The sequence below is a fragment of the Tachypleus tridentatus genome, chromosome 2 (genome assembly GCF_004210375.1).
Source record: "Tachypleus tridentatus isolate NWPU-2018 chromosome 2, ASM421037v1, whole genome shotgun sequence".
Taxonomy (NCBI): domain Eukaryota; kingdom Metazoa; phylum Arthropoda; class Merostomata; order Xiphosura; family Limulidae; genus Tachypleus; species Tachypleus tridentatus.
The window spans coordinates 60,125,906-60,148,176 of record NC_134826.1 but is presented as its reverse complement, the minus strand read 5'-3'; the positions used below and the strand labels follow the sequence as shown (position 1 = coordinate 60,148,176).

Here is a 22,271-nt window from a genome sequence, read left to right as displayed (position 1 = left end):
CCCTCAGATTAGGAGTCAGACGTCTTAATCACCTGGCCATGCCAGGCTAACTGGAATAGAAATTTTCAACAAGAAAGGCACTTTACATGCGCAAAACATCGGAGTCAGAGGTCTGCCCCCCCTCCCAGAATTCAAGTATAAAATTCCCTAATTTTGAGCATCTGCTGTCACAAAAATATTTGCTCGGCTCTTTGAACCGAATAATGATACTGATTGCCACATTTCTAACGTGTTCATGGCTGAAAGTGAAGAACGTGTTCAATAGCATCACGTCTTAAACCTAGGACTTATGAAACTTAAAATTCAGATGAAAAACAAAGATTTTAAAATGTAGCATCTTTAGTTTGGGAACCTTGCCAACTATAAGATAAATTTTATAAAATAATTTAGCAATTTGATTCTATTTGATACCTAAAAAAACTATGTAATCGATTGCCTTTATATATCATAAGCATAAATTTATGCTTCCAAGCAACAATGTCGTACTTAAGGTTATTAATTGCAATGCTTGTAAGTAGAATGGTGTAAGTACTGTAGGTATGATTAGAGAGAAATCAAAATATACTACTTCCAAAAACAAAGCAAATACTTACTAACTTCGTATGATATGATTTTTTGGTTTATACTATCCTCGTATGGGAACCGGCATGGCCAGGTGGTTAAGGCGCTCAACTCGTAATCTTAGGGTCGCGGGTTCGATTCCCTTTTGTAACAAACATGCTCGCCCTTTCAGCCGTGGAGACATTATAATGGGTGGGTCAATCTCACTATTCGTTGGTAAAACGCAGATAGCCCTCGTGTAGCTTTGCGCGAAATTATAAAAAAAAAATCTTTATATGGCATCATTTCGTGGTTCATACCAGTTTAGTTACTACCTTTGTATGTTATCTACCATCTATAGATTAAAGTAAATTTCAACATTTTTCACACTGTGTATCGGACAAAGAGAACATATTATTAGCCTTTTACACTTCAAAAGAAGCCACACCATCGGTCATGCCATGTTCCAACCTTGCTGCCATCTACATGGCAACTAAAATTGTAAGTATTTTCATATTGTGACTAAACTGACTAAATGCACGGCTGTGTATTTTCTTAGGTTTCAGTATTTGTTTGGAGTTCAGTACATAGCTACACAGTGGGCTCTCTGTATTCTACTTACCAAGGGTATCGAAATCCAGAATCTAGCATTATAAGTCTTTAGATTTGGAGCTGTGTTAACAGGAGGCTCTCATATAAGAAAAATTTATTTAAACATTAATTTCAAAAGTATAGCAATGCGTAATGTCTATATGGTATATTTGTAAATATCTATGTAAACTGGTATGTGCATAGGCTTGCAATAATGATTTCCTGATAAATGTTATATTAATATTGCAATAGACTTGATTCTATTCTTTGTGGTTTTTAAAATCATATCATTATTTGCTGTTGTTTTTTTCTTTAACGTCCTTTCATAATAGCTAAAAATAATCGATATAGCTCATCTAGTTATATACTAGTGAAAATTGGCGCTAAACAGACATTTTGCACATTTTGGTTTCAATTAACTCATATTCATGCCACTTTTAATGTAAATCCAGAGATCCTGAGGACTCCATAAACCTTTATTTTGTGGTAACTATTTAGAAATTTCCAATATCTCAATTTATTTATTGTTTTGAAAGAATCATTACGTTTTAATATCGATTTTCATATAAAACGGTTTAGTCAAGCCTTCCATCCTCAGTTTTGGCGGTCTTTTTTTTATATATAAATTTAGGTTTTGGTGGGGGGGAGCTAAAGTCTAAAAGTAAAATTTGAAGATTTTTTTTGTCAAAATATTGTAGTAAGATTTTAAAAAAGTAAGATTGCCATAGATAAATAGGTGCAATTGAGAATTACTGCATAAATTTTCCAACTTGTAATAAAATAAAAACTTGTTTGTAACTGGTACATTTACCAGAATAGAGAAAAAAAAAATTCTTAGCCGGAACTTTTCAAAATTGTGAGAACTTAGGAACCATAACTGAAACGCCTGGTTAGTTTTTCTTCAAAATGTTCCCATTCCTACATTCCAAGGACATTGCAGTCTGCGCATTTCTGATAATTATGGTAAATTCTGTCGAATCGTGAGAACAACTGTGCGTTTGCGACTCTGTTGAGATGTATAGATAAATACGACACGATTTCAAGAAAGAAATGAATAATGTAGAAATGTTTTTGTTGCGAAATTTCTTTATTCATGTAGAAGTGGTAATATAATGTTAAATATTGGAAAATAATGATTTACTACGTGCGTTACTCGGCAATTTCTCAATTGGAATTGTGTAATCCGGTTTGGTTTTTTTATTTCGCGCAAAGCTACACGAGGGTCACTTGCGCTAGCCGTCCCTAATTTAGTAGTTTAAGACTAGAGGGAAAACAGCTAGTCATCACCACTCACTGCCAACTCTTCGGTTACTATTTTATTAACGAATAATGGATTTGACCTTAACTTCTAACGTTCCCACGACTGAGAGGGTGAATATGCGACAGGGATTCGATTCGAACCCGCGATGCTCAGATTACAAGTCGGGTGTCCTAATCACCTGGCCATGAAAACGAGTGAGACGTCTGACTGTTTACTATATTGGTCATGCTGTTGTTATGTTGTACATAACAAATGATTATTATAGTAAGTTGTTATATGATTTCATTCAACATTAAAATTTTGGAGACCACATGTAACAGTCAAGGTTGTTATTGTTGTAAAAGTGAAAATTGATGTATTGTTCAAGGCAATGAAAATGAAGAATTGAAGTATTGTTCAAGAAGGTGAAGAATGGGATATTGTTAATGGCGGAAACATGATAATTGTGATATTGTTAAAGGTGAAAGTTTATTTTTTAAAACAGTAAAGAAAAAGTAATACAAAAATCAAAAATTGCCTTATGTTTTTGAACTTGAAAAAAAGCGGATTACACACAGGCCCGGCGTAGTCAGGTGGTTAAGGCCTTCGATTCGAAGGTCGCGGGTTCGAATCCATGTCACACCAAACATGCTCATCCTTTCAGCCGTGAGGGCGTCATAATGTGACTGTCGTTAATAAAAGTTTAACTCAAGAGTTAGCGGTTAGCCTTACACCGCTATTTTAGGGACGGCTAACCTAAATAGCCCTCGTATAGCTATGACAGCGGTAAGTCTTCAAATTTACAACACTAAAATCAAAGGTTCGATTTTCCCTCAGTGGACACAGCAGATACTCAGATGTGGCTTTACTATAAGAAAAAAAACGCACACACACGTATTCATAGACTTAGCACAAGCTTCTTTAAAAGCCTAAAACAGAGACAAAAATAGCCCAAGAGTTGGCGGTGGATGGTATTAAGTAGCTGCCTTCCTTCTAATCTATTACCACTAAACTAGGAACGACTAGCACAGATAGCCCTGGTGTAGCTGTGTGTAAAATTCAGAACAAATGAAACAAATCTAAAGATAATAATAACGGAAACATGCTGCAGGAAATAATATCAATAACGTAATGTATTTCTAACAAACAGTGAGCAAAACAATAAACAACGTGTTTCATTTATTTTTTTTACTATTTAGCATCATATTATTAAAACTGAGGCTAACATGGAAGAAATCACAAGATATTTTACCTAAATGAAGATTCCTTATCCTTCGATCATTTTTTATAGGTTTCTTGTGAATTAGATTGATTTACTATAACAAATAGTCTATTATATTATTTCAGTATTGTTAATGGAATAAAAAATTATATCCTTGATTTGTTCAGAAGAAAAGCTCCGTTTCTTGCAGCAACGAATCTCTAGCCATAAATCCGTGGATTCCAATTCTGGACACACGCAAAGAAAATCTTAATATTAACAGAAAGGTTAATATTAAGTAGCCTTTTAACTAAGAACAAGTAACAGAATTTAATAAAAAAAATGAGTGAAAAGTAGTCCTTAGATTAAGTTATTTAAAATAGGTAAACACTAGTTCTTCGTTCCAAGCATCATTTTAATAATGCATCTAACATTATGTGAAAGACTGTTTAGTATAGATATTATTAATTAGTTTATTTTGTGAATGAATATTTTATTATTGTTTTTCTATTATAAGACAGTTTAAAGCAGACGATTATTGGAAGTTGCGTTTGTAACTCATTGATCTGGAGAATATAGAGAGCAGATGATTTAATAATAAACATACAAATAGTGAGAGATGAGCGGGAAACAGACAAACGAAGACAATTGCAGGAGAGAGTAAAGTTTCGGACAAGGAGAAATTCGGCGTAAAGTTACCTGCGTTACGATAATAGGCCTAACGTATAATATATTAGAGTAAGACTAACAGTAGAAAAGGAAATAAGAATAACAATTTATTCCATCGAAGCCTGGTTCTAGAGTTACAGAATCAGCCTGAATGCAAATTTGACAAAAGGAACAGAGGATATTTTGAAGAAACAAGACCAAATGATTACTGGAAGGCCAGTATACAATTGCGGTAACTCGCGCCAAAATTGTAAGTGATTTTTACCCAGAATACTAGTACAGTATAATAAAAATAGGGAAAGGTAGTTCGGCTCGTCAAATGAAGTTTTAGAGTAATTGAATTTGCCTAAGTGGACTTTCGACAAGAAGAATGGAACCGTATTGTATTTATAATATCCCTATGTTTTCTATAATTTAAAAAATTTGTTGTACATACGTTTAACTAATTCGATTATATATACATATATTATTTTGAAAACAGGTAGGGAGCGCGCTGCTCCTTTATCTATAAATGTATTGGTAAGAAGTCAGACACTACTACTGTAGAGGAATCCTAAGCCTAACAACAACACAATCTATCAAATATACTTATTTTACTTTACTACCCCCAAAAAAAGTAAGTTCCTGGCACCAGTCCTTCGTTCCAAGTATCATCTTAATAATGTTAATGACACTAGTTCTTCATTTCAAATTCCCACTAGCAGCACAGCGGAATGTCTGCGGACTTACAACCCTAGCTATCGGGTTTTGATACCCGTGGTGAGCTGAGCACGGATAGCCCATTGTGTAGCTTTGTGCTTAAATACAAATCTTAAATTCAAAGCATTAATGTGTCTGACGTAGAAATTATATTTTTCCAATGTGAATTTCACACTAATGAACCTTGAACTCAAACTGAAACAGAACACTAGACTTCCGTAAATATTGCATTCTTCTTGTTAAGAAATGATTAAAATCTTGAACTTGCTATCGCATGTATGTAAACACATATCTATATTCTTTTCTAATGGTCGTTCGCTTTAGATATTCAATTGCTTGCTTCGGTTAGTAAATCTGAAATTTACAAAGTAAAGTTTCAGTTATTTTCTTTCAAATGTAATCTAAGTGACTTAACCGAAGAAACTTATATGAAAACCAAGACACATTGATATCCTTTGAACCTGTGCTATATTAGTTGATTCTTAATTTAAAATGTAAAAGGATTCAGAAGATAGCCTGATGTGGCTTTGCTATAAGAAAACACACACACACATAGTTTAAGAAACTTAATTTAAGCATTTATTTGCTTTAAAACATTATTTTTGTACGTATTCTACTTACCCACAAGCATAACCTGTTGATTATGACACTGGACTCGCAATCAGTGGGTCGTAGGTTTGAATCCTATCACGGATGCTCGCCTTTTCAGCCGTTGGGGTGTTATTATGTGGCAGTCAATTCTACTTTTCGTTGGTAAGTAGTAGCTCAAAAGTTGGTGGTGGATGGTGTTGACTAGCTAGCTTCTCTCTAGCCTTTCACTTCTAAATTGGAGATGCTTAGCACAACTAATTCACTTGTAGCTCTGTGCGAAATTCAACAAACAGGAATTTTAATGTCAGATGTACATGTCATGGCGATGAATGTGGAAGCTAGTGCATTAATTTTATAGAATGAATAACGATTTTCTGTTCATATTGAAAATACTTCTAAACTAAGTAAGCTAATGTAAGCTAATCTTATTAAAGCATTTAAAGAAATTGTGATCTAATCTGAACTGTTAACAACTCCATTTTTTATCCCCTTTTCAATTAGAAATTAAGCAATTTACAGTAACCAAAACTACTATCGACCCACCCCTTACTGTATATTTGAAGAATGATTAAGCCGCTGCGAAGCAATACTGCTCAATAACCACTAAAATACCAAATCTCACAAACCCGGCCAGTAGGGCAAATCAAAGTGAGAAAACCTAACTTTTCCAACAATAAGACTTCATCTGTCTAGAACAGTGGTTCTTTACCTGGGTTCAATCGAACCCCAGGGGTTTGGTGAGTCAATCTCAGGGGTTCGGCAGAGGTCAAGATACGCACACGCTGTGTGTGTGTCCGTTCCGTTCACCCCACTCGTATGATTCGTGACGTCATGCTCCACTTGGCCATCATTGGCTGCGGCTGATCACGTCACATCACTTCGCCTTAATATCTGTGCTGCAGGGAACTTTGTGCGCTTAGTAGTCGACTTGTGACTGTAATAATCGTGCGTCATTTGTGATTTTTTTCCTAATCTTTCAATCCCTTTATACTAACTACGTCGAGCAAAAACAGAAAGTGATCGGACGAATACGTACATATGGATTCACGTGTATAACGGAACATGATGGGAGTCAGCGTCCTCAATGCATGATTTGCAATGCCAAGTTGAGAAATTCTAGTGACTAGAATGTTAGTGACTAATATTTTCTAATAGTCTAATATAGACTAGAATCTAGTCTATCACCGGCAGAACTAAGAGAAAGAGAACACTCCTTAAAGCTGCATGGAGATTGGAAATACAAGAACACAACACTTGCTGAATTCAAGATAAAGAGAGGCACGTTCGATGAAAAGGCTGCTTTGCATGTTCTCGGCTTTGTACCCATCGACAAACCGATCCTCACAGTATCGTACAGAGTTACCTACTTGATCGCAAAGCAGGGCAAACCACACACCATTGGTGAAGCACACGTAAAACCAGTTGCGTTGAAGATGGCGAATATCATGTTGGGAAAAGCTGCTGAAAATAAGTTATCTCTAATTCCTCTTTTAAATGACACCATCAGCAGCAGCATAGATAACATGAGCGATGACATCTTGGCTCAAGTAGTTGCAGATCTGATTTCAAGCCGAGCAAAATTCAGCCTTCAACTCGACGAGACCACCAACGTTTCCAATCAAAGCCAGCTTGTTGTATTCATGTACTATGTGAAGAACGACGAGATAAAAGAAGATTTTTTATTTTGTAAGATTCTTACAACAAGTAGCCCAGGAGTCGGCGGTGGGTGGTGATGACTAGTTGCCTTCCTTCTAGTCTTACACTGCTAAATTAGGGACGGCTAACACAGATAGCCCTCGAGTAGCTTTGTGCGAAATTCAACAACAAATAAACAACAATCTTACAACAACAACTAAGGCAGCCGACGTGAAGAAACTTGTGGATGACTTCTTCAGAGACAACGATCATTCGTGGAATATGGTTTCTGCAGTTTGTTTGGACGGAGCTTCAGTCATGCTGGGACGAAACTCTGGTTTTGGTGCGCTGGTGAAAACCGATGCACCACACATCATTATAACGCACTGTGTTCTGCACAGGCATGCGTTGGCAACAAAAACCTTGCCTTCAGAACTGGCAGAAGTATTAAAAATTGTAGTGGAATGTGTGAACTTTGTGTGAAATTGTGCCCTGAAGAACCACATCTTCAAAGAGCTGTGTAATGAAATGGGTTCTGAATTCGAAGTACTTCTGTACCATTCTAACGTTCGGTGGTTATCTCGGGGAAAGGTGCTGAATCGTGTTTTTGCCATGGGTGTGAAATTAACCCTGTTTTTGCGAGATCACCAACATTGTCATGCAGATTGCTTCGAAAAGTCCGAGTTTATTCTCATTTTGGCGTACATGGCCGATATCTTCAATGATTTCAATCAACAGATGCAGGGCGGTGGAGTAAATATCATCGAAGCGGAAGAAAACCTGAAGGTTTTTTCTAAAAAAGCTACCGTTATGGAAACGACGAACAAAGAACAATAACTTCACAAACTTTCCCCTGCTGGACGACTGTGTAAGTAAGATCGAAGATGTGTCTGAAATTGGAGACATTTCTGTACCCGGGGAACTGAAACAAGCAATTGCGATGCACTTAGATGAACTCGCAAAGTCTCTCGACAGATACTTTTCCACCAGAAAGTCATATCCAGAATGGGTGAAACAGCCGTTCACGTTTAGTATTGCGACAGCAGATGTCAATGATGAATACCTCGACAAAATAATTGAACTTCAGCAGAGTCAGGTTCAACAGCAACTTTTCAGAACAACAACGCTCTCAACGTTTTGGTGTCACCAAGTTGTAGCGTACCCTCTTATTGCTAAGAAAGCCATTGAGATACTCATACCGTTTGTTACAACGTATCTTTGCGAGCAATCCTTTTCGAAGATGGTAGACATAAAATCGAAGAAAAGGAACAGACTTTGTTGTTAAAATGATGTGAGAGTGACACTTGCCAAGGTAAAGCCGCGCATTTCTGAACTTGTCTCTGAAAGGCAACATCAAAAGTCACATTGATTTGCAGTAAATATTCATTGAGTTATGTTTTGTTTTTGTGTGAAATTCATGTTTTGTTGGTTTTGTTCTTTGAACACGGTGATATTGTGTGCAACTGATTCATGGTTCATTTTGTGCACTAATAAAATATCTACTTATGTTTTGAATTTGAAAAACATCATATTTTATTTTTCCAATTACGAAGGGTTCAGGGAATGCAAGTACGAAACTTTCGGGGTTCTGTACCTCAAACAAGGTTAAGAACCACTGGTCTATAAGATTTGTCGCCAAATCCCACTTCTTTTTTTTTACAATATACAAAATTATTACAATGTACTATAACAAAGTTACATACTTAGTAACAAACAAACACAAATATAATTAAACATATTTCAACATAGCTTTTCCAAAATAGCAGAAATAATACATCTAATATCATTTACTGCTCCCACATCTAACGGTAAATTTTAAATTCCCAATTAAGATAATTTTTTAGAAGGTATTTACTTCTTATATAATCATAATTTTAACAATATAAAATTATATGTTCTTGTGTTCCCATCTCTCCACAGAGACATAAACTAGATTTTCTGTGAAATTTTGCTTGATAATCTGGAAAACCCCCATGATTCGTTAAAATTTGATTAATATAAAAATCTCCTTTGCATCTATTAAAATTTACTTTATTAAAATATTTATAAGTAAATCTTCCATCAGAGGCGTCATCCCACCTCTACTGCCAATTGAAAATAATTCATTATTTAATTTTGTTTTAATTTGTTCCTTATTATAACCAAATTCAACATCAATATCCGTTTTATCTGTGGCTTCCTTAGCCTTAAGATCCGCTATTTCATTATAAATGATCCCAATATGGGCTTTAACCCAAACAAAAGTGATATTAAGACTATTGTAAATTATATGTTCTTTAATTCTATTAACTAAATGATTATTATCTTTATATGAATTAAGTGCCATTAATGATGACCTTGAATCAGAATAAATCGCCGCTTCATAGATATTGTTGTTTACCATAAAATCAATACTCTTAAAAATTGCAAAAAGTTCAGCCATAAATACCAAAACATACTTTCATTTTTAATTTCATCATTATAAATATATATATAAGCACACCCAACTTTACTGTTAATTTTTGAACCATCTGTATAGAACTTATTGCTGAATTGTTTTAGATCTTCATAATAGTACCAATTAAAACTATGATTGATCCAAGGAGCTGAATTTAGCTCCGTTAGAATTTCAATATTTTCTGATACAATTAACTCTTCTTCTATTTTAATATTCCGTTTAAGATAAAACAGTTCATATAACTTAACATCAACTTATTGTGTTAAATCCAAAGGGGGAATCCCGGTTAAAGTATTTAATGTTAAACTAGCTACAGTTTTATATGTCTTTGCAATCGGTAACATTGCAATTCTTTGAATTTGCAAAATTTTATTTTAATCCTTTTTGTATGTTCAAACCAGATCTTATATCCATATGTTATCATTTTTTCTATACTTAATTTATAAATATCTTTCAAAATGTTTGGTTTCAGGGCCCAAGTGGCTCTTGAAATCTGCTTTAATTTTTGAATTATTATTATGCCACTCGATTCCATGAAGGAACATAGGGCCGCAATCGCTTGCGGATTCATTAACAGGCTGGTTTTTTAAGTGAGCACATTGTTAGCCTACTGCACAACCCCCATCCAGGAGGAGAAACCTGAGTCGTTCCTAATTATCAGTGTAAGACTAGAGGGAAGGCAGCTAGTCATCACTACCCACCGCCAACTCTTGGGCTACTCTTGTACCAACGAATAGTGGGATTGACCGTCATATTATAACGCCCCCACGGCTGAAAGGGCGAGCATGTTTAGCGCGACTGGGATGCGAACCCGCGACCCTCGGATTACGAGTCGCACGCCTAACGCGCTCGGCCATGCCGGGCAATTTTTGAATAATATTAGCTATTTTACTTTTAACATAATTAAGATGTGCTAAACAATTTAGTTTCATGTCAATTATAATACTTAAGTATTTCAGTTCTTTAGTGAATTTAATTCTTTTATTATTGATAGTAATTGTCGGTATATGTGTAATATTCTTACCTTTATAAATTAAAATAAAATTTGATTTGTCTATATTAAGTTTTAAATTATTGTTTAAAATCCAATTATTAATCTTATTTAATATGTCCTCAGACAATGGCGGAAATAAATATGAAGCTTTTGCTCGCATTAAAATGATTGTATCATCAGCAAACGCTTGTATGTACGTATTATTTGTACTCCTTAATTTTAGGATTCCATCAATATAAAGGTTCAACAAAATAGGACCTAAACTAGATCCTTGTGGAATCCCCTTATTATATTTCTTACTTATACTTTCCATTAAAACTTGTCTATTTTGAATTAAATCAATAATCACCTTTCTCAACTTAAAAGGTATTTTTAGGTTTTCTAAATGTTTTATTAAAATCATAATGTCCACTGAATTAAAAGCGTTTTTAAAATTCAAAGAGATTAATAATGTAATGCACTTATTGTTTATACTTTCATAAACATAATCTTTAAATTTTTGTAATACATGAAGAGAAGATTTCTTTCTCCTAAATTCATATTGTGCATCATCAATTAATTTAAATTTCTCAATAAAGTTGGTCAATCTGTATTTCAAAATTTTATCAAATATTTTACCCCAAATGGGCAAGAGGCAAATTGGTCTATAGCTACTAGGAAGCATTAGGCCTTTATCTTTTTTGGGGATGAAGATCACCTTGGCTTTTTTTCAAATTAGCAGAAAAATACCATTATTATAACAAAAATTTGAAACTTTAATAAACCAATTTTTATTAGCTAAATATATTTTTTAATAATAGGCAACATTAAATTATCATCTCCAGGAGCTTTAATGTCCCCCATCTCCCGGATAACTTTATTAATTTCATATTCTGTAATATTATAATCGTCTGTATTCAAATCACTATCATTATTTTCCTGTATCTTATCGCAAAGATCCATTCCAGAGGCTAATTGATCATAATTCACCCATGGAAAATGAAAATTAAGGATCTCATTAATAGCTCCCTTTATATTTTTTGTTCACATCTTTATCCTTTATTTCATTAACCTGTATATATTTTTTCTTTTTATCCATAATGGTTTTATATGGAATACGAAAGGTATTATAACCAGTAATACTGATAATAAAATTTCTTAAAGCTTCTTTTTTGTGAAAATAATTAGCTTTTTATATTTTGCTTGATGTTTCCTATATTCCAATTTATAATATTGTCTTAAGTTAATATTTTTAGTCTTTTGAAATATTTTTCTTAAAGCTCTCACTTTACTTCTGAAGATCTTTAATTTATTATTTCACCAGTTAGTATGTTTGTATCCAAAATTCTTTATGTTATTTTTATTCCTTGAATTGTTTAAACAAATCTCTAACTTTTTGAGAAATTTTTAATAAATAATTATCAATATTATCCTTATTAATTACCTCATCTTTAATCTCATTTATATATTCTCTTATTTCAATTTTCAGATCCAACAAATTAAGTTTATTTATATTTATAAATTCATTATTGTTTATTTTTATATAAAAGTTTGAAAAGTGCAATTCTAACATATTATGATCACTATTAGTAATGTAATCGGTAACTTGAAAATAAATATCAAATTCATTATTATACTTTATCATAGCCAAATCAATCCAGCTTTCCCCTCTAAGTGAGGAGAAAGTTGGTATAGAATGCGAATTATTAAGTAATATAAATTCACTTAAATCCATAAAATTTGTAACCGAGAACCCCCTCTCATCAAGTGGCCTCTGGCCCCAAGCTTCCGACTTAGCATTGAAATCAGCTAGTATTAAAATAATTTCATTGTTATATTTTCTAATAAGGTTTTGTAACATAATAAGGTCATCATCAATGACTCCCGACGGGGAGCAGTAAATACTAATCACAATCATGTTAAGATTTCCATAAGTAATTCTAATACAAACCAAATTGTTTGCACAAAATAAAACATAATAATTAATATTTTCATTATTAATAATAATCCCTGCCTTCGGGATATCAGAACAAGAAACAATTCTCATACTTTGAGAAAAATGAGTTATACTTTGCTCAAAATAATAGGGTTCATTTATGGAGATATTGCTCATACTTCTTTGTAGGATATCATGATTAAGTTGCAGATTGGCTGCTCGCGTCACTGTCAAATTAATGTGAGTAACAAAAGTAAAGAATTTCAAACACAAAATCAATACGTGAAATTTTACGATCAAATTCCTTGTGGTAAATCCTACAAACAAAATCCATACAAGAATGATTCACATCAAATTTTGTATTAAATTTTTTATTATGATTATAACAATTTACACAATATGCTAGTTTCTCACAATATTTGGATTGATGGCCCTTTTGTCCACATTTTAAACAAATAGCAACATTTTTACAATATTTGGCAAGATGTCCAAATTTTTCACAATTATAACAAATTATGGGTCTTATGTATTTTTTAAATCCGTACTTTCCCCTATTAAGTTTAATTTTATTAACTTGAATCAATTGTTAAATGTATTTCGTTCAACTGTAACAATACAATTGAATCCTCTAAATGTTTTAAATTTCTTATTAATAGTAATTATGTCATTTACTTCAAATAATTCTGAATTTTGATCCTTAATGCTAACGGTGAATTCTTCGTCACTAATATCATCATCTATATTATAAATAATTACTTGTGGATATCTCTTTTTGGGCACATTTATTTCAAAACTTTACTCTAATTTCTTTGCATCTTTGAGTATATTAATTTCATTTTTTTTTTCTACTTCAACCAAAATGCCACCTTTAGCTATTGATCGTACTGCATTTATACCTATTTTCAATTCTTTTGGTTTAACCAAACTTTGCACTTTTCTTTTGGTTTCAATTGATATTAAGTTCTTTTTAGGTATAATGGTAAGTATATTTCTTATCCGACTTTTACTTCTTTCTTTACTTTTTCTTCTAGTCACTCTCCCATCCCTCTGGGGTTCTACTTTCATTTTAGTAATTTCTGCAAAAGTTGACATTTTACTTTCCTCCCTTCTAATGTTTATATTTTTCTTAAGCTTGGAAGTTTCCCCAAGTAAATGAGAAATCACGTTTTGCTGCAATATAATTATTTTAACTATGTCTGTTATTTTACTTTTTAATATCTTAAAAGTATCTTTTTCAAGTTTTTCTGTGAACATACTTTCCACAAACTCATCTTAATTTTTAAGAGCACCTTCCAACAGTTCACTAACATCAGACAAATAACTGATCTCCTTATGTTCTAAAAATTCCTCACTTTTTTCTATTACTGTGTCCTCTACTTTTTGCTCTTCTTCCTCTTTATCCTCTACCTTCATCTCACTTCTATCTTCCTCCCTTTTCTTCGTTTATATTTTCTTCATACCTTCTTTACTAGTGATAGCTTTTCTGCTATCACTCATTCTTCTATCTTAATTTTACCCACTTAAACAACTTTTTACTCCTTTAGCCGTCTAATAATATTTTGGACGTTACCCAGCCAGAACCAACGAAGAGGTAGTAGTATTGCCAGGAATTTATGTAATAGTAGAAAACAACAACGTGTATAAGCAGGATATACTCTAGGCAATTGTCCTGCTTAAAAATATAGTTTGACGATGTAAATAATATTTCCGCAAATCTCTTTAACTATCCCAGCCCCTGGCCAGCAATTTACAGTAAGAAAGACGAACTTGTTGTGTAAGCAAAATCTAATTATTTAACTGAATGCTAAGTATTGTATCTTGAGCCACTGTTTGCAGTAATTTCAATTCTGAAACAGAGCGGGAAATTTGCTTTAACTTTTAGAATTTGTCTTCCAGGCCTGTATAAACATTCACCATTTAAGGGTGGGGAAACGCCTTCGAGCAAAACACGTTATTTCTAGCCCCTTCTAACAGAGGGGTACAAATTCTGAATCTAGTTCATTCCAATAATGGGATGTAAAGTCCACATTTAGAGCAGTCAAGACTAATAAATTGGAATTGGACCTGCTGTGTGGGTAGTAACTAACATTTAGCAGGCCATAGAACGCGTGATTAATCACCATAAAACATTGTAGTATTAGAAATTTTATCTTTGTGGTTTTTCAACAGAAGTAATTTGTTCTTTTTCTTTTGTTGAAAATTCGATTTTTCTTGAAAAACATTGCGTAACAAGCTTTTTTTAAATAGTCGACAGGCCATTTTCGCAATTAATGTGATACATGATGTGTGAAAAAACACTACAGACATTCAAAACATGTCATTTTTAGGGAGGAAGAGTCTGAGAGCATGTCCTCTAAAAACATTTTGAAATATAATGCTATAAGATTGAATCTTGAGCCATTTTAACTACAAATACCGTATACTTATAACATAATGAATTGAACTAAAAGAAAAAATCATTAACTGTAGCTATGCATGCTTTAAAAACATGATCAAGCCATGAAAAATAAATTGTGGTAATTACACTACAATTTTGTTGGCCTCCCGATGGGACAGCGGTAAGTCTACAGACAGCAGATAGCCCAATATGGCTTTGCTCTAAAAAAACCAACTATTTTATTGAAACAAGTTATTCTCACTAGTTTGATTGTCCGTAAATAAAGAGTTACTCCCACATCAGACCAGAAGATCTCATATGTAGGTTTTACTTTCATAACTTTCCACTGCTAAGACTGAGACTTCACACTTGTAGAATTATTTGTGCACTTCACCAGTGTAATATTCACCTCCATAATGCATATCTCCGTTTCTGAAAAGGTTTACATAATTTCACCACCTAATAATGGCTCTGTTAGTGTTCCAGCGTTTCGACCTCTTGAATGGACCATCAAAATCATTTGTGGCTAAGGAAAAGGATACCATTTAAGCGCTTTGATATTGTATTTATTTTCAGTTCAAGAGAGTTGAATTCTTAATGTTTATGAATGGTGGAAATAAGTGACCAGAAAAATATCAACCAAAAGTTTATTTCATCAAAACTAAATGACCATGACTCTTCATACTAATGCTTTTTGAAAAGCATATTCTAGATTTTGAACTCTCTGGTGCATATAGGAGATATTTAGATTGGCTCTCAGGTAATAAGTATAATTTGGATTGGAATAACCTTAAGTGCGTTATGAAAGAAAGGGATCTTGGTCTAATGGTTGATCAATCGTTTAAGCCTTCCAAGTAGTGTGCTGCTGCTAGTAGTAGGGCAAATAGGATTTTATGTTGTATAGACAGAAATACTGAATATAAGTTTAAAGAGGCACTTAAATCTTAACGACTGTCCCGAGTAAGAATATTTATTTAGAGTAATGGCATAAAAGTCAATATACTTGAAACCAAACAAATAGAAAAGAGAGGGTGTGAAAACCAACGCTTTTTTCGAGTGATTACTTGGTATTTATGTATAAATATTTCAAGTACAGTAATATTTCTTTTAAAATTTGATATCACATACACATATTCTTACATACTGCAGCAATTTCTCATAGTAACGATTATAGCCACATCTGAACCTCAATTGAGAAAATTACTGACAATCACAAATATATCCAAATTTCCTAAATGTAGAATAAGAGATTACTTATGACTACGACTATATCCACATTTCCTCACTCTAGATTGAGGAAATTACTTATAACAACGACTATATTCACTTCTTCTGACTACAGACTGTGGAAATTTCTTATAAGTTCGACTATATCCATATTTCCTAGCTCTGACTGCAGTATTTTTAAACGCTTTTTTTCTGTCAAAGAATGTGACAAGAAACCATAAAAAGGACTTGTTTTTGAACAAGATATATTATCATTTTGTGAATTTTACCCCAAGAAAGAGCCACGTGAACACCTACTTTTGGTTTACAAACAATTTCTTATGCTCTTTGCAATTCGTGAGATATTTGAAAAATATACTTTAACAAAACAACTATCTGCGCATATTGTACCAGTAGCCGTTATTTCAGCGGACATCTGGGCATTAAAAATAAAGCAGTTCTTGATAGTTTGTCTCTTTTATCATGCAGTGCCGTTGCGTATTGTTTTTTTTATTCCAGGCTTGCTTAATTTTTATGAGTTTTGAATATGCACTTCATTAAAAAAGGGGGAAGGAAAAAAGTGATGCTATAGTGCACACATGGTGAAATATGTTTATGATGAAACCGATACTTTCATAACTGGCAAAATTAACATTTTGTTCCAACACATTTATATCGTTCTTTATATTAAATTAACTGCAGCCGTTCCTAATTTTCAGGCCAGGTGGTCAAGGTACTCCACTCGTGATCCGAGGATCCCCGTCACACCAAACATGCTCGCCATTTCAGCTGTGGGGGCGTTATTATGTGATAATCAATCCCACTATTCATTGGTAAACGACTAGTCCAAGAGTTGGCGGTGGATGGTGATTACTAGCTGCCTTCCCTCTAGTCTTACATTGCTAAATTAGGGACGGCTAGCGCAGGTAATCCTTGTGTCGTTTTGCGCGAAATTCGAAACAAACGAATCATAATTTTGAACTATACCGATAAGAAATGATGCAGCTAGACAGTAGCACTCGCCATTAAAAGGCCTTTTACGCAGATCTTTAAAACGAAGAATGGAATTAACTGCGGAATATGTTCACGTTTCAAACCCTAGATCGCTTATTCAGCAATAGGCTATCCAATAAGCCACTAGTCCACAAAGCTAAGGCCCAGGAAGTAAACTATTGAACTATATCTATAGGTGCTTGGTTCCTTAAAGAGGGATATGTTCTTGCATTTCCATATCAATAAAATGAATTTATTTAAATGCGTCTAGTTAAAAATACAGTCGCAGTAGTAAATGAAAGTAAAATACAGTGTTTGTGTATATATATTGTACAAGCTGTTTTTCTTGTTAGGAGCTTTATAAAATCGATACGGGTCTCTGACCGCTGTAAGAGCTGGATATCACTATTTCTCTAACACAGGTGGCTCTGACGACAGCAGTAAAATAGGACCATATTTACAGCTCTTCATAAAAACTTCTGTTTAATATATGACGCAGTATAAACACCTGTCTTTTTCTCACATTTTATATTCCAAATCATCTATATAAACTACTCATAAAATAAAATACTTAAAAGAACCTTGTGAAAATTTTATTGCACTGTTCTTTCCTTTTAGGTTTCGAATTAGCTAAAACAGATTAAGATAAGATGATTTTGGGAGAGGGGAGAGTTTCCTTGCTTATCTTCATGAGATTGTATTTGTCGTTAGAGTAGATTCCTTTTTTTAACTGTTTTGCGTGCGAGATGTTTATATACAGAAACACAGATCTACAGAGCTTTCGAATTGAAGTTCGTTGGTCACAATTGATGGAAAAGTTCGTTCAATTTTTAATTTCCCATTCATTTGACATGCTAAAAACTTTTCACAATTTTTCAAAGTACTGAAAAATAACTCTATTTTGCATTGCAAAAACAAAACTAGAACAAAACACATCTTATTGTAATTCCAATCTTGAAATTAAGTGAAATTACATAAAACGTTTAAAATGGAAATAATTGTTATGTGATATCATATCCTCTCAACTAGTGAAAGACATTCTTGACTTAACATAATATCTTTGCCCTTGTACAGACTTTTCTTAATTTAACGTCATAGGTTTACAACGATATAAAGACATTTTCAGCTTAAAGACATGTGTTTTCATCCACTTAATACTTTCATAGCTTGACATCGTGTATTTGTAACCAGGGGAAACACTATACAAGATATATTTTTAATCACAGTAAAAAAACGCGATCGATTTCTTATGTTTTAGACTGTTTTTGGTCACTAAAAAGTAATATTTATTATAAATGTCAAGCCAACTCAGGAAATATTGTATATTGAAATGATTTCTTTTAATATACTAAAAGTAAGCTACACGTCATCTATATTATGAACAATTAATAAATTCAACACTCACACGTGCAACAGAAAGTTATGGTCGTGTAAAAAACAATATTTTGCAGTATTATCTACCAAGTAAATAGTAGTAAAACCAAATATTGGTGAAGTGTAAACATACAGCTACGTTTTCCAATCAATGCATATTAACCAAAGATGTTAATAAACGATACAACACTTTTCATTGCATTTGATTTACTGGCATATAAATACATATTTTAAACAAAAGCAGGCACCATTCAAGAAACTGCGACACATCCACATCTAGTTAAACAATGTAATATAAGGGTCGCGGGTTCGAATCTCCGTCACACCAGCATGCTCACACTTTAGCCGTGGGGGCGTTATAATATGACGATTAATCCCACTATTGGTTGGTAAAACGAGTAGTCCAAGAGTTAGCGGTGGGTGATGATGACTAGCTGCCTCCCCTATAGTATTTCATTGCTAAATTAAGAGCAGTATGAGGTAACTTAGAAAATTGTTAAATAATTACATTTTAAAAATTTCCAGCTAGAGTTTGTTTGTTTTGTTTCTTTGGAATTTCGCACAAAGCTAATCGAAGGCTATTTACGCTAGCAGTTCCTAATTTAGATGTGATAGACTAGAGAGGTAGTCAGCTAGTCAATACTATCCACCGTCATCTCTAGGGATACTTTGTTTACCAACGAACAGTGGAATTGACCTATAAATTTATAACTCCTCCACTGGTGAAAGGGCGGATGACAGGATTCGAACTCACGACCTGCATGTCGAGAGCTGGGTGTCATAACCACCAGGGTCTGCTACAGTCTGTAAGAATAAAAAAGATTGACTGACACAATGGCGTATTTAAACCTTTTGTTTTCCCTTTTTCTTTATTTTTCTCTGTTGTCTCTGTTTTACTATAATTTTATATTTTTAAAGGTGCACGTTTAAAGTTAATAAAGAACACGCAGAAGTCTATTTTCGTAAAATGAATAATTTAACTTTCTAGTAATTCGAACGGCATTATAACGAAGTTTAATATGTATGTTTTGAATTCCGCGCAAAACTACACTAGGGCTATCTGCACTAGTCGCCCCTAATATAGCAGTGTAAGACTAGCTGTTTTTCAATTAGGGAAGACTAGAGCTTTTGCAGTGACGTTTGTAGATAGGAGCTAAAGGACGCTCAGCCTCAGGGCCCATGATCTTAATGGGGCCCATTGATAACTTTATTTTTTGTAAAATTACATGGGAAGTAAGGCCCACAAAAATTATTAGTCCGTGGGCCCACACAACATTAAGTCCGCCACTGGGCTCTCGTGTAGTTTTGCGCGAATTTCCAAACACAAAAAGGGTTAAGTTCCACTATTCGATTAGAATAGCCCAACAGTTGACGGTGGTTAGTGTTGTTTAGCCTATTACTTCCAGATTGGCAACAGTTAACATAGACAGCCTTCGAGCAGCTTTTCACAAATTCAAAAAACCTTCTCTATTCCTTTTGAAACTGCATCTACATGTTGTGATTTCTTTATGGTGTTTGTTAAGCACAAAGTTACGCAACAGGTGTTTTATGCTTTGGCAACCGAAGGATTCGAAAATACATTTTCAACGTTATAAGTCTTCGGACTTACCACTGTGCCTCTAGGGATGTTTTCTTTTTATAATGTACAACACATCTGTACTATTTATGGCAAGGCTAGCTGCCACCGTTCCTACTTTTGAGATACTGTTCATAAGAGAAAATAGATATTCAGACTCACCTTACCTTCGTTGGTAAAAGAGTAGCCCAAGAGTTGGCGGTGGGTGGTGACCTGCCTTCCCTCTAGTCTTACACTTCTAAATTAGGGACGGCTAGCACAGATAGCCCTCGAGTAGCTTTGTGCGAAATTCCAAAAACAACAAACAACAACAACAACAACTCACCTTACCAAGTTAAGGGATTCATTGTCACTCTTAACTTTGGGTAATGAATTTTTAACATAGCACGGATTTGAACCTATCTCGCCAGCTCCCGAAATGCGCGTTCTACTACAGGACCACTCATACTAATTACGAATTTCAAATTGTTTGAAAAATTGTACACTTTAAATTTAACTTGCAACATAATTTTGCAACAATGAGTCTGAAAAGCATATGAGTTCCAGTGATCAATACATACCTACAAGATATTGTAAAAACTAGCCTGCAACCTTGTAGAGCAAATTGAGGAACACCTTATGAACTATTTACAACTCATTTTTAAGAGATTCTACGAAATGTCCACTGCTCTAAGCAGTGATTGAAAAAACTTCATTTGTGTTGGTAGTAAAGAGTTTGAAAACTTATAAATCAGTTTTCTGATAGCAGATCCAGCTATAATCTCCGTAATGTTCTAGTTAGTGAGCAAGCTGATAATTGTATTTCATTCTGTTAATTTATGAATAATTATTATTAACTGTACTTCATTTTGTAAGCAAGCAGTCTAAACCTGTGCTTTACTTAGGAGCAATGAAATGTGAAAAGTACTATAATACTTAGGAGTAGAAAAGTCTGAAAATTATGTTTTACTCTTAAGAGTAGTGAAAAATTTAAGACTGCTTTACTCTTAGGTGTAGGAAAGTCTGAAAATTTGGTTTTATTATTTTATTATTGGACAGTTGAAAATTGTATTACACTTGGGGATCATTAGATATTTATGGAATTGCTATAAGAAATATCCAAAGAAATGCTGCAATAAAATATTCACAAACAAGTAAAGTGATACTAGTTGGACAGATTTTAAAACTTTTCAGTTCCTACTGTGGATGGCATTGTAATCTGTATGTATAAATGAAATAATTTTAAAATCTATTCAGTTAATAACACTTTACGTGATAGGTGTTTTTAACTCATAATTTTTTATGCTTCTATAGCAATTCTACAAAGAACCAATAATTTCTACTTTCCATTAAAAACTTTTTTCCTATTTATTTGTTCAATTTTTAAATGTCCGCGGAATAAACGCAGTATCTATGAACTTTCAGAACAACCATATTCCTGATAGCTAAAACTTTTACATTAACTAAAACCACAATCACAAATTTGTAAAATGTAATCCCTATTTTGTGCTACAGATAAATGTAAAAAGCTACAAAAGAAGGGTTTGTGTTTTAATTCTTCTTCTAATACATTTTGTAGCAGAATCGCTACTTCAGTTTAAAATCCACAAGTTACCTCTGTACCACTGTATATACTTCATACGTGTATAACATAAAAAAGTAAACAAACAAAAGCGGTACCTTGGTTCTCGAACTTAATCCGTTCCAGAAGGCTGTTCAAAAACCGAATCAATTTTTGCCATAAGAAATAGTGTAAATTAAATTAATTCGTTATAGACCTCCAATAATTACTCATTATGAAGCATTTTAAGTAAAAATATTGCTTATCTATACCTGTATAATAATACTTACATGCATAAAGTCACCACAAAAACTATAAACACAGTAAAAAACAATAAATGAAAATTTAACTGCACTTTACCTATGCTGAGGAAAGCTGATGGCGTAAAATGTTTTGGCATGGGCCGAAAATGGTTGAAGAGTCGTTCGGGTCATCAGTCGGGTTATTTCGGGGGTTCGGGCCACGACAGCTTGGTTCGGGAACCGAGTTTATGTTCGACAACTGAGACATTTTTTTCTCAAACAATATGTTCGAAAACCGAATTGTTCGAGAAGGAGTCGTTCGAGAACCGAGATACCACTCTACTTTACTTTCAGAACCTATATTGTAACTATGCATTGATACATAGCCCCATCTGTTGGGTTGAATTACGATTAAAAGATATTTAAGTGCTTACTTAATATGTTTAACATT

At 33.6% G+C, this 22,271-nt stretch overlaps 1 long non-coding RNA gene across 2 annotated transcripts in view; it reads right to left on the bottom strand.

Annotated features, from left to right (window-relative positions):
- Positions 1 to 21,946, bottom strand: part of LOC143235710 (uncharacterized) — a 41,475-nt gene extending 19,529 nt beyond the window's left edge. The window contains exons 1-2 of one of the 2 annotated variants that reach the window (XR_013019359.1): positions 21,869 to 21,946; positions 5,562 to 5,802 (exon numbers count right to left, since the gene is read on the bottom strand). This is a non-coding gene — a long non-coding RNA (uncharacterized LOC143235710). Of the gene's footprint in view, positions 1 to 5,561; positions 6,410 to 21,868 lie in introns of those variants that run through there. The other variant, XR_013019360.1, reaches the window with a different exon arrangement.
- Between the last annotated feature and the right edge of the window lie 325 nt (positions 21,947 to 22,271).